The sequence below is a fragment of the Sminthopsis crassicaudata genome, chromosome 2, assembly GCF_048593235.1.
Source record: "Sminthopsis crassicaudata isolate SCR6 chromosome 2, ASM4859323v1, whole genome shotgun sequence".
NCBI classification, from domain to species: domain Eukaryota; kingdom Metazoa; phylum Chordata; class Mammalia; order Dasyuromorphia; family Dasyuridae; genus Sminthopsis; species Sminthopsis crassicaudata.
In genome coordinates, this window is record NC_133618.1 from 241,520,686 (window position 1) to 241,530,149 (window position 9,464).

The 9,464-nt window shown below is 38.8% G+C and overlaps 1 pseudogene; it reads left to right on the forward strand.

Annotated features, from left to right (window-relative positions):
* Window positions 1-2,686: 2,686 nt before the first annotated feature.
* Window positions 2,687-3,183, forward strand: LOC141552737 (cofilin-2 pseudogene; annotated as a pseudogene).
* The last annotated feature ends 6,281 nt before the right edge of the window (window positions 3,184-9,464 follow it).

The window sequence follows — 9,464 nt, forward strand, 5'->3', positions numbered from 1 at the left end:
ATATATGAGCAAAATTACAAAACACTTTCCACACAAATAAAGTCAGATTTAAATAATTGGAAAAATATTAAGTGCTCTTGGATAGGCTGAGTGAATACAATAAAGAAGACAATACTCCCTAAACTAATCTCTTTATTTAGTGCCATACCATCAGACTCCCAAGAAACTATTTTAATGACCTAGAAAAAATAACAACAAAATTCATATGGAAGAACAAAAGGTCGAGAATTTCAAGGGAATTAATGAAAAAAAAAATCAAATGAAGGTGGCCTAGCTGTACCTGATCTAAAACTATATTATAAAGCAGCAGTCACCAAAACCATTTGGTATTGGCTAAGAAATAGACTAGTTGATCAGTGGAATCGGTCAAATTCACAGGACAAAATAATGAATAAAAAATAGCAATCTAGTGTCTGACAAACCCAAAGATACCAACTTTTGGGATAAGAATTCATTATTTGAAAAAAACTGTTGGGAAAACTGGAAATTAGTATGGAAGAAATTAGATATGGACCCAGACTTAACACCATATACCAAAATAAGGTCAAAATGGGTCCATGATTTAGGCATAAAGAATGAGATCATAGATAAATTAGAGGAACATAGGATGATTTACCTCTCAGATTTGTGGAGGAGGCAGGAATTTGTGACCAAGGAAGAACTAGAAATCATTATTGATCACAAAATAGAAATTTTTCATTACATCAAATTAAAAAGCATTTGTACAAACAAAACTAATGCAAATAAAATTAGAAGGGAAGCAACAAACTGGGAAAACATTTTTACAGTTAAAGGTTCTGATAAAGGCCTCATTTCCAAAATATATACAGAATTGATCCTAATTTATAAAAAAAATCAAGCCATTCTTCAATTGATAAATGGTCAAAGGATATGAACAGACAATTTTCAGATGAAGAAATTAAAACTATTTCCACTCATATGAAAGAGTGTTCCAAATCACTATTGATCAGAGAAATGCAAATTAAGACAACTCTGAGATACCACTACACACCTGTTAGATTGGCTAAGATGACAGGAAAAAAATAATGATGAATGTTGGAGGGGATATGGGAAAACTGGGACATTGATGCATTGCTGGTGGAGTTGTGAATGGATCCAACAATTCTGGAGAGCAATCTGGAATTATACCCAAAAAGTTATCAAACTGTGCATACACTTTGATCCAGCAGTGCTACTACTGGGTTTATATCCCAAAGAAATACTAAAGAAGGGAAAGGAACCTGTATGTGTCAAAATATTTGTGGCAGCCCTTTATGTAATGGCTAGAAACTGGAAAATGAATGGGTGCCCATCAATTGGAGATTGGCTGAATAAATTGTGGTATGTCAATGTTATGGAATATTATTGTTCTGTAAGAAATGACCAGCAGGATGAATACAGAGAGGCTTGGAGAGACTTACATGAACTGATGCTGAGTGAAATGAGCAGAATCAGGAGATCATTATACACTTCAATAACAATACTGTATGAGGATGTATTCTGATGGAAGTGGATGTTTTCACCAAAGAGAAGATCTAATTCAATTCCAATTGATCAGTGATGGACAGAATCAGAAAAGGAATAGTGGGAAATGAGTGTAAACTGTGTGCACTTTTGTTTTTCTTCCCAGGTTATTTTTACCTTCTGAATACAATTCTCCCTGTGCAACAAGAGAACTCTTCCATTCTGCACACATATATTGTATCTAGGATATACTATAACATATTTAACATGTATGAGACTGCCTTCCATCTATGGGGAGGGGGTGGAGGGAGAAAAGGGAAAAGTCAGAACAGAAGTTAGTGCAAGGGATAATGTTGTAAAAAATTACCCAGGCATATGTTCTGTCAATAAAAAGTTATAATTTTTTTAATAAGAAAGAAAATAGTGGAACAGTATGGAGAAAGAGTTAGAATCACCAAATTTCACATTCACTAAATGTTATAAAGTTTTTGTTTGCATCAATCTGATAACTGCCATCCTTTTACTCCCAAAACTTATTCCTAGTTCTGCCTCCTAGGGGACCAAGTAGAACAAATTTAATCCATCTTTCACAGTTATCATGTGCTTTATCATACCTTTATAAGATTTCTCTTCTCTAGGCTAAACACCCCTACCTCCTTTCACCAGTTCTCATTCAGTGTGCTTTCCTGCCTTCTCTCCATCCTAATTAGCTTCCTCTAGAATACTGCTCAGTTATGTGTCCTTCTTAAAATTAACTGAATACATTATTCTAGATGTGGTCTAACCAAGGCAAAAAACAACATGATAATGGTCTTCCTTGTTCTGGATACCCTGCCTCTCTTACTAGTACATTCAATTTACCATTAGATTGCCTTATTTCTCTTTTGATTTATAAGAACTTGCAATCCAATAGTTATCAATAACTTTGTCATTTATGGGAGATGAGGATAAAGAGTTAGTCCATGAGACAACTGGAGGTGATGAGCAGACAGAAAAAATTCACCAAAGATGCTTTCACAGGCTGAAATGTATAAAGAAATTATCCATCTTGTCTCCTCCTCCTCCTGCTACTGTTGCTCCTCCTCTCCTCTTTTTTTCCTCCTCCTCTCCAGCTCCTCTCTCTTATCTTCTCCTCTCCTCCTCCTTTCTCCAGTACCACTGAGTAAAACTCAGCCTCTGCAGACTTTACCATCCCCAGGAATCATAGCTTCTTAGAGTAATTGTTAATGATGAAGTAATCAAAGTTTTTAACAGCATGAAAATAAAGAAATTTCCTACACAAGATGAGATAAAAAAAGAAAGAAAGAAAGCAGTAAAGCAGTTCTCTTATAGTGATAACCAAAGACAAATAGTTGAGAGAGGGAAAGCAGATCTTGGTGAGTGTCACAGGTGAAGCTGTAAATGATCCCTACATGTTTTGTGAAGTTGCTATTTCTGAATGATTGTTGACATGCTTTGTATGATGTCGTATACAAGGCAAAAGAGTCTTAGAAAGAAGCCTTAATTTTTATATTCTGGTATTCTTAATGAACACCTTTAAAAAGCAAAATGATTTACATTCTTTCTAAAGATGCCATTAAAAAGAAATTTACAGGAATTAAACATGAGTGACAAGTAAATGGCTTGGATGATATTAAGGATCATTTAATGCTTGGAGAGAAATTGGGAGTCAATGTAGTACTCTCACTTCAAGCACTTTCATTTACATTTATAAAATGACATAAAGTATCATCCAGAAGTAGGTTCCATTTTTGTAGCTCCATCAGTAGGAATAGTGTTAGGTTTTTGTCCTTTACCATATCCTCCCAGAAAACATAAAAGAAATGTCAGTAATTTAAACAGCCTACCAATGATTGCCATAGAACCCAGGGAATCATTCATATCACATTTTAGCCAAAACAAATGTCAATATATGCATTCCTTGCAGAAATAAGATTAATACAATAGTCAATATAAATAGTTTAGAAAACTGCAAAAGTTTGGCTAAGTGAATGCCTTGGAAGTATGATCCACTGGTCTGTTGCTAAACTTCATTCAGTATTATTCTAAAGTAATACTTCAACATACCTATCGTGGCATGGCAGTATATGTCTATGTGTGTGTTTGTACATATATGTATATGTGTGTACATATATATATGTATAGAAATATATACTCATTTACATATATGTACATATGTGTATATTTATATATATATAACTCTGCATTAAAAAAATTTTATGTAATAAGATTGTCAACCTCAAAAAGAAATGCCAATTAAGGTGTCATAATGGTCATCAAATTATTGTAGTATCTCAGTGTTTATTCCTGCTGACTGCATATCTTCCTAAATGAGGTAGTTAATGTCTTTTTTATTTTCCTTTGGATGTATACTATAGAACAGGAGTAGGAGTTAATCTTATAGCACTAAGGATATTTTGAATAATATAGTTACAATGGCAATTTCTGTATGAAAAAGCCTTAAATGGAACATGTTTTTTGAGATCAAAATACCCTACCCCTACAAAATTGATTGTGTTGCAATAAAACTTGTGATTTATTACAAAAGAAAAAGAAAAAAATTCATTGGGTATCTGTTCAATATTTGAGAGAAGTAAGTTCCATTTCTTTTCGCATATGCATTCTGAACTTAATGCTTAATTAGGAAAGCACAGATATTAAGTGCCAGCAATTACTCAGGAAAGGTTCAGTGTAATGTCCAGACTAGCTCTCTGGAGGACTTCAGGATCAGCCTTGATCTTAGTGGAGTAGTGCAGGAAACAGGAGGGTCCCGTGGCTGGGCAGAGATGGAGTCTGGAATCTGGTGTCTTCTCTGGGGCTGAGAGCTGGGCTGAGAGAGAGTCTTCTGTATCTGAGACTTCCTTTAAATACTCCAGTACAATTACATCCTACATCACACTGAGCATGCACATCTGTAGCTATTACTGCTATAATAGCATTTCATCACCATAGCACATTAAGTATATGTACTTAACTAGAGTGATTACATCATTAGCTAGAGAATCAATGTCATCCATCATATCTCAGTATACCCTTTTCAGAGTTCCAGCCCTCTACAATTGAGAATGATTAAAGAGGCTCTCACTTCTGAAATTTCTTAGGTCAAACAGATAAATGTCAAGGCACAGCTAAGGAAAGTCTGGAACAAAGGCTTACTGAAGACAGCTGTCAGTCTCAAAAATACAACTAAAGTCTCAAAAAGTTTCAGTTGTCATTTTAGGTCTGGGCATTAAAGTAGGGAAACTGGCTAGGCAGAGAAGAGAAAGAGGACAAAACACTAGGACAATCCCAGAAAGGTCTTCCTTCTTCCTCTTCACTATTGAACTGCCCTCCTTAAGAGGAAGGAAGGAAGAAAGGGAGGGAGGAACGGAGGAAGGAAGGAAGGAAGGGAAGAAGGAAGGAAGGAAGGAAGGAAGGAAGGAAGGAAGGAAGGAAGGAAGGAAAGAAGGAAGGAAGGAAGGAAGGAAGGAAGGAAGGAAGGAAGGAAGGAAGGAAGGAAGGAAGGAAGGAAGGAAGGAAGGAAGGAAGGAAGGAAGGAAGGAAGGAAGGAAGGAAGGAAGGAAGGGAAGGAAGGGAAGGAAGGGAAGGAAAGGAAGGAAGGAAGGGGAGAGGAGAGTATAATAATAGTTCTTTAAAGTGATACAGCACTTTCCTAGGCACTAGGTGGTACCATAGTGCACAGAGTGGCTAGCCTGTTGTCAGGAAGCTTCATCTCCTTGAGTTCAAATCTGACCTCAGACACTTACTAGTCACTTAACCCTGTCAGCTTCAGTTTCCATGTCTGTAAATGAGCTAGAGAGGGAGATGGCCACCCACTCCAGTATCTTTGTGAAGAAAACCCCAAATAGGGTCACAAGGAGGCAAACATGACTGAAACGACTGAACCCATAACAAAGAACAACCCTCAAATGAAAGTGGTTGCTATTGTGCCAACAAGCCAGCAAGAACAAGGTTTCTAACTGTTGCAGAAGCCCACCAGAGTTCCTTAGAGAAATCGCGGCGTCAGTGGTTTACCGATCCCCCACACATATACATAGGCCGTGCATACATGTATATGCACACATACACACACCTTCTCTCCCCCCTCTACCACCATTCCATTTTGAACCCAAGTTTTCTCTTTACCAGAATGGTAACAGTGGAAGATTTTAACAGCCTCACTCCCTCTAATCCATCTTTCTTGGCCTTGCAGGTATTAGGCCGCTCATTGAAAGTCAAAGGGACATGAAGTAGCGACAATTTTAATTTCCTGGACAGGAAGTTCTATCAGAGGCAGAGTTCAGCCTGCGGACAAATTAAGACAGAGATACATCATCTAGACTGAAACTACAAAATGAATTAGATGTATTATGAAGTGTTTTTTAAGGTTAAGTCATGATTATTCATTCAATCAACATGTACTGCACATATAGTGTGTGTAAAGCCTATTGACTAGGCTGTGGCGGGGAAACACAAAATAGAACGAGATAGTCTTTGAAGTTCAGAACTTTAAGAAGCATGAGATCTATAAAAATAGCACATTTTTTGTACACCATTAAATGCTGCAGTATGTTTAAATAACACACCCTGGAGATTTAGAGGAAAAAACTATTTGAAAGGATCTAGAAATGTTATGCAGAAGTGGTCGATTTGGGCTGAGCATTATAAGTATGAAAAAGAACTGGACAGGCAGAAAGGAAGAACAGTGGGACCCCCGAGGGTCTTCCCATAGTCCATTGCCTACGACTATGAGTCCTAATTTTCATTATCTCCTCCTCCATCCCCATCTCCACCTTTATCTCTGAAAATTGCAATCAAATCCCCATGACCATTGCTTCTATAAACCATTTCTGTGACTCCTCAAGCCATAATCCCTTTCCCTGGTCACTCTCCCCTATAAATAATTCTATTTTTTATTTTTAACTTATGGAAATAAACAAGCATTTCTTTAACATAGTATAATTTTTAAAATAGTTGTACATGAATCTGCAAATCAATTATATACAACTTGCTATTCTTTTTAATAATAGACATAAAATGATATATAAAGCTATCATAATTTTTTTCTTTTTTTTCCTCCCCTTTCCTGACTTTGAGGTGACTATCATTAGACACAAATATGTATGTGTGCATATGTATTTTACATGTACATATGTATATGTACACTTTATAAATGCATAATCATTCTGTACATACTTTTTAAAAAATAAGTTCTTCCTCGGGATGCAGATCATGTCTTCCTTCACATTCACTTTGTTAAATTAGAGTCTATTAAATGAATGAATAAAGAAGAAGATTGATTGAGCCAATCAATCAAATCCCCCTCCACTTAAAGTAACTGAATAATGTTATGCCCAGATACTTTTCTCAGAGGTAGTCTCCATTGGTATACTAATCAGAGATATAAAGTAGGCCTGAGAAAAAACCAAACATCTGTAGTGTGTATACCTCTAGTGTCGATCAAAGTCTTTAGACTAAATAGAAAACTTCTAGATCACTTTAGACATCCTTGAAAGTCACTGGATGAACAAAAGGCTATTAATGACTCCCTCCCAAAATTACCGTGTAGTAAAAAAAAACAAAAAAAAAAAAACACTTATTTATGTATACATTGCCTTTGAAAAATGTAGGCTCATATTCTTTTAAGGTTAGTACAAGTGTGTTAGAACCACCCAATAAAGATAGGATTGCTGAATTTTCAGTGTATTTAAAGTTCAGAAATTGGCAAATACTACCGTGTTTCCCCGATAATAAGACCTATCCTGAAAATAAGACACCCACATACTCTTTAATATTCCGCTAAAATAAGCCCTCCCCCGAAAATAAGCCCTATCGAACTTACTATGAAAACGGTCATCATGGTGATCCCCTGCGCTATATGCTGCGTAGCGGTACCTTCAGTAAGCAGCGCCGCCCTCCCCTCCCGGGTGAAACGCACGTCGCGCTCCGAGCTGCATCCAATCAGAGCTGCAGCAGTGAGCGCGTCATCCTCTTCTTCCCTGGTGATTTGCTTGCTGGCGCTACTGAGAGCAGCGCCGCGGAGTAGAGCTGAGACAGGACCATCTAAAAACTCGGTAAGTTCAGTAAGCGATGGAGAATAAAATAAGCACTCAGGGGGCATGATGGAGGCTAAAAGGGGCATGATGGAGGCTAAAATGGGCATGATGGAGGATAAAAGGGGCATGATGGAGGCTAAAAGGGGCATGATGGAGGATAAAATAAGCACTCAGGGGGCATGAGCAGGGTTAAAACATTATTGAGGGGTATGATAGAGTGAAAAAAAGGACTGATGGTCGTCATTTTATTATTCTGTGTGTTTGACCCCCAGACATGAGTACAAAAAGGAAGAGCTATACTGTTGAGTACAAGAAAGCAATTGTAGAAGAGTCACAGGGCAAGAATCTTGCAGTTTTCTGTAAAGAAAAACTTTTGGATCTTCGAATGGTCAGAAAATGGAGAGCAGATTATGATAACCTTAATCAACAGGTGGATGAGGGAAAAGGGAAAAAGCGCAGGTCTGGATCAGGTCGCCAACCCTTATATCCTGAATTGGAGATCCTCATTGGTGAATGGATTGCTGACAGGAGAGCAAAGGCCTTGGTTGTGCGCAGGGCTGATATTCAAGCATTTGCCCTTTCAATGGCACCAGAGTTTGAAATGGTCTCAGAAGGATTCAAAGCATCACAACACTGGCTGGACGGTTTTCTTCAACGATATGAACTGTCCCTAAGAAGATCAACAACACTGTTTAGGCTGGAGGATGCAGAGGTTATTAAACGTGCACTTGCATTCAAGTCCTTTATTGATAGGATCGACATCTCCAAGTACCAAACCTGCAATATGATCGCTATGGATGAAACTGCAGTGTTTATGGGACAGGGATCTCAAACAATTCATCACAAGGGTGCAACGTCAATCTACATTCCCACCACTGGCTATGAAAGTGCACGGGTCACCTGTGTTTTGGCAATTCGTTTGGATGGAAAGAAAGCCACACCTCTAGTCATCAGTAAGGGCAAGAAAGAGAAGATTGAACGTGTATCAGGCATTTACGTTCTTGAAACCGAAAAAGCCTGGTGTACACAAGCCGTTATAAGGAAGTGGGTTGATTTAATGCTGCCACTTGTTATGCGAGGTAACCAGAGAGGTCTGATAGTCTGGGATTCAGCCAGCATTCACCGCGCTAAAGAAATGAAGAACTTCCTTGCAGAGAGAAGAATTGATCAAGTAATGATTCCTGCAGGAATGACTGCCTATCTCCAGACCCTTGATATTGCAATAAACAAGCCATTCAAGGACCATTTGCGCATGGAAGTCAATGACTACATTGAAAATAGAATGGAAAGGAATCAGCGTGGAAACTTTGTGAAGCCCTGTCTGCAAGAAGTCGTGATTTGGGTGAAGAAGTCATGGGATAAAATTACTGACAGCTGTGTCGCCAAGGCACTACGAGCAGGCTACCTGGACAAGTCATGTTCATTTAAAGAGAGTTATATTGCTGGACATGACAGATTGGGTCCACTTCTTCTGAAGGAAATGGAGGCGCAAGACATCCAGGCTGGACTTCCGGCTAAGATGGCGGCGTGGAGGCAGACAGCTGCTTGAGCTCCTCGTTTTCTCTCAGAACTTACTTCATGACAAGCCTCTGACTTAATGCTTGACCCAGAAAGAAATCCACAAATTATCACCAAGAGAAGACATCCTTGAAAGTCGCCAGAAAAGGTCTGTGTTTGTTCGGGGGAGGGTCAATCAGACTGGGCGCAGACTGAGGGCAGACAGCCAGAGCAAGACAGGCAGCTCACACAGCTCAGACCGGAGGGGGAGGGGTGTGATCTCTGCAGTTTCTGCGAAAGGGCTTTTGCCCCAGTGTGGATGCTCCGTCTTGGCAGCAAGCCAGGAGCCACGGAGAGGGTGTAAACACCAGAGGTGAAGATTAAAACCCCAGAAAGCCAGCGTCTCTCAGAGCCCGGCCATCCCCAACCCCCACCTGGACTGACTCGGTGCGTTCTCGGAGCCTCAGA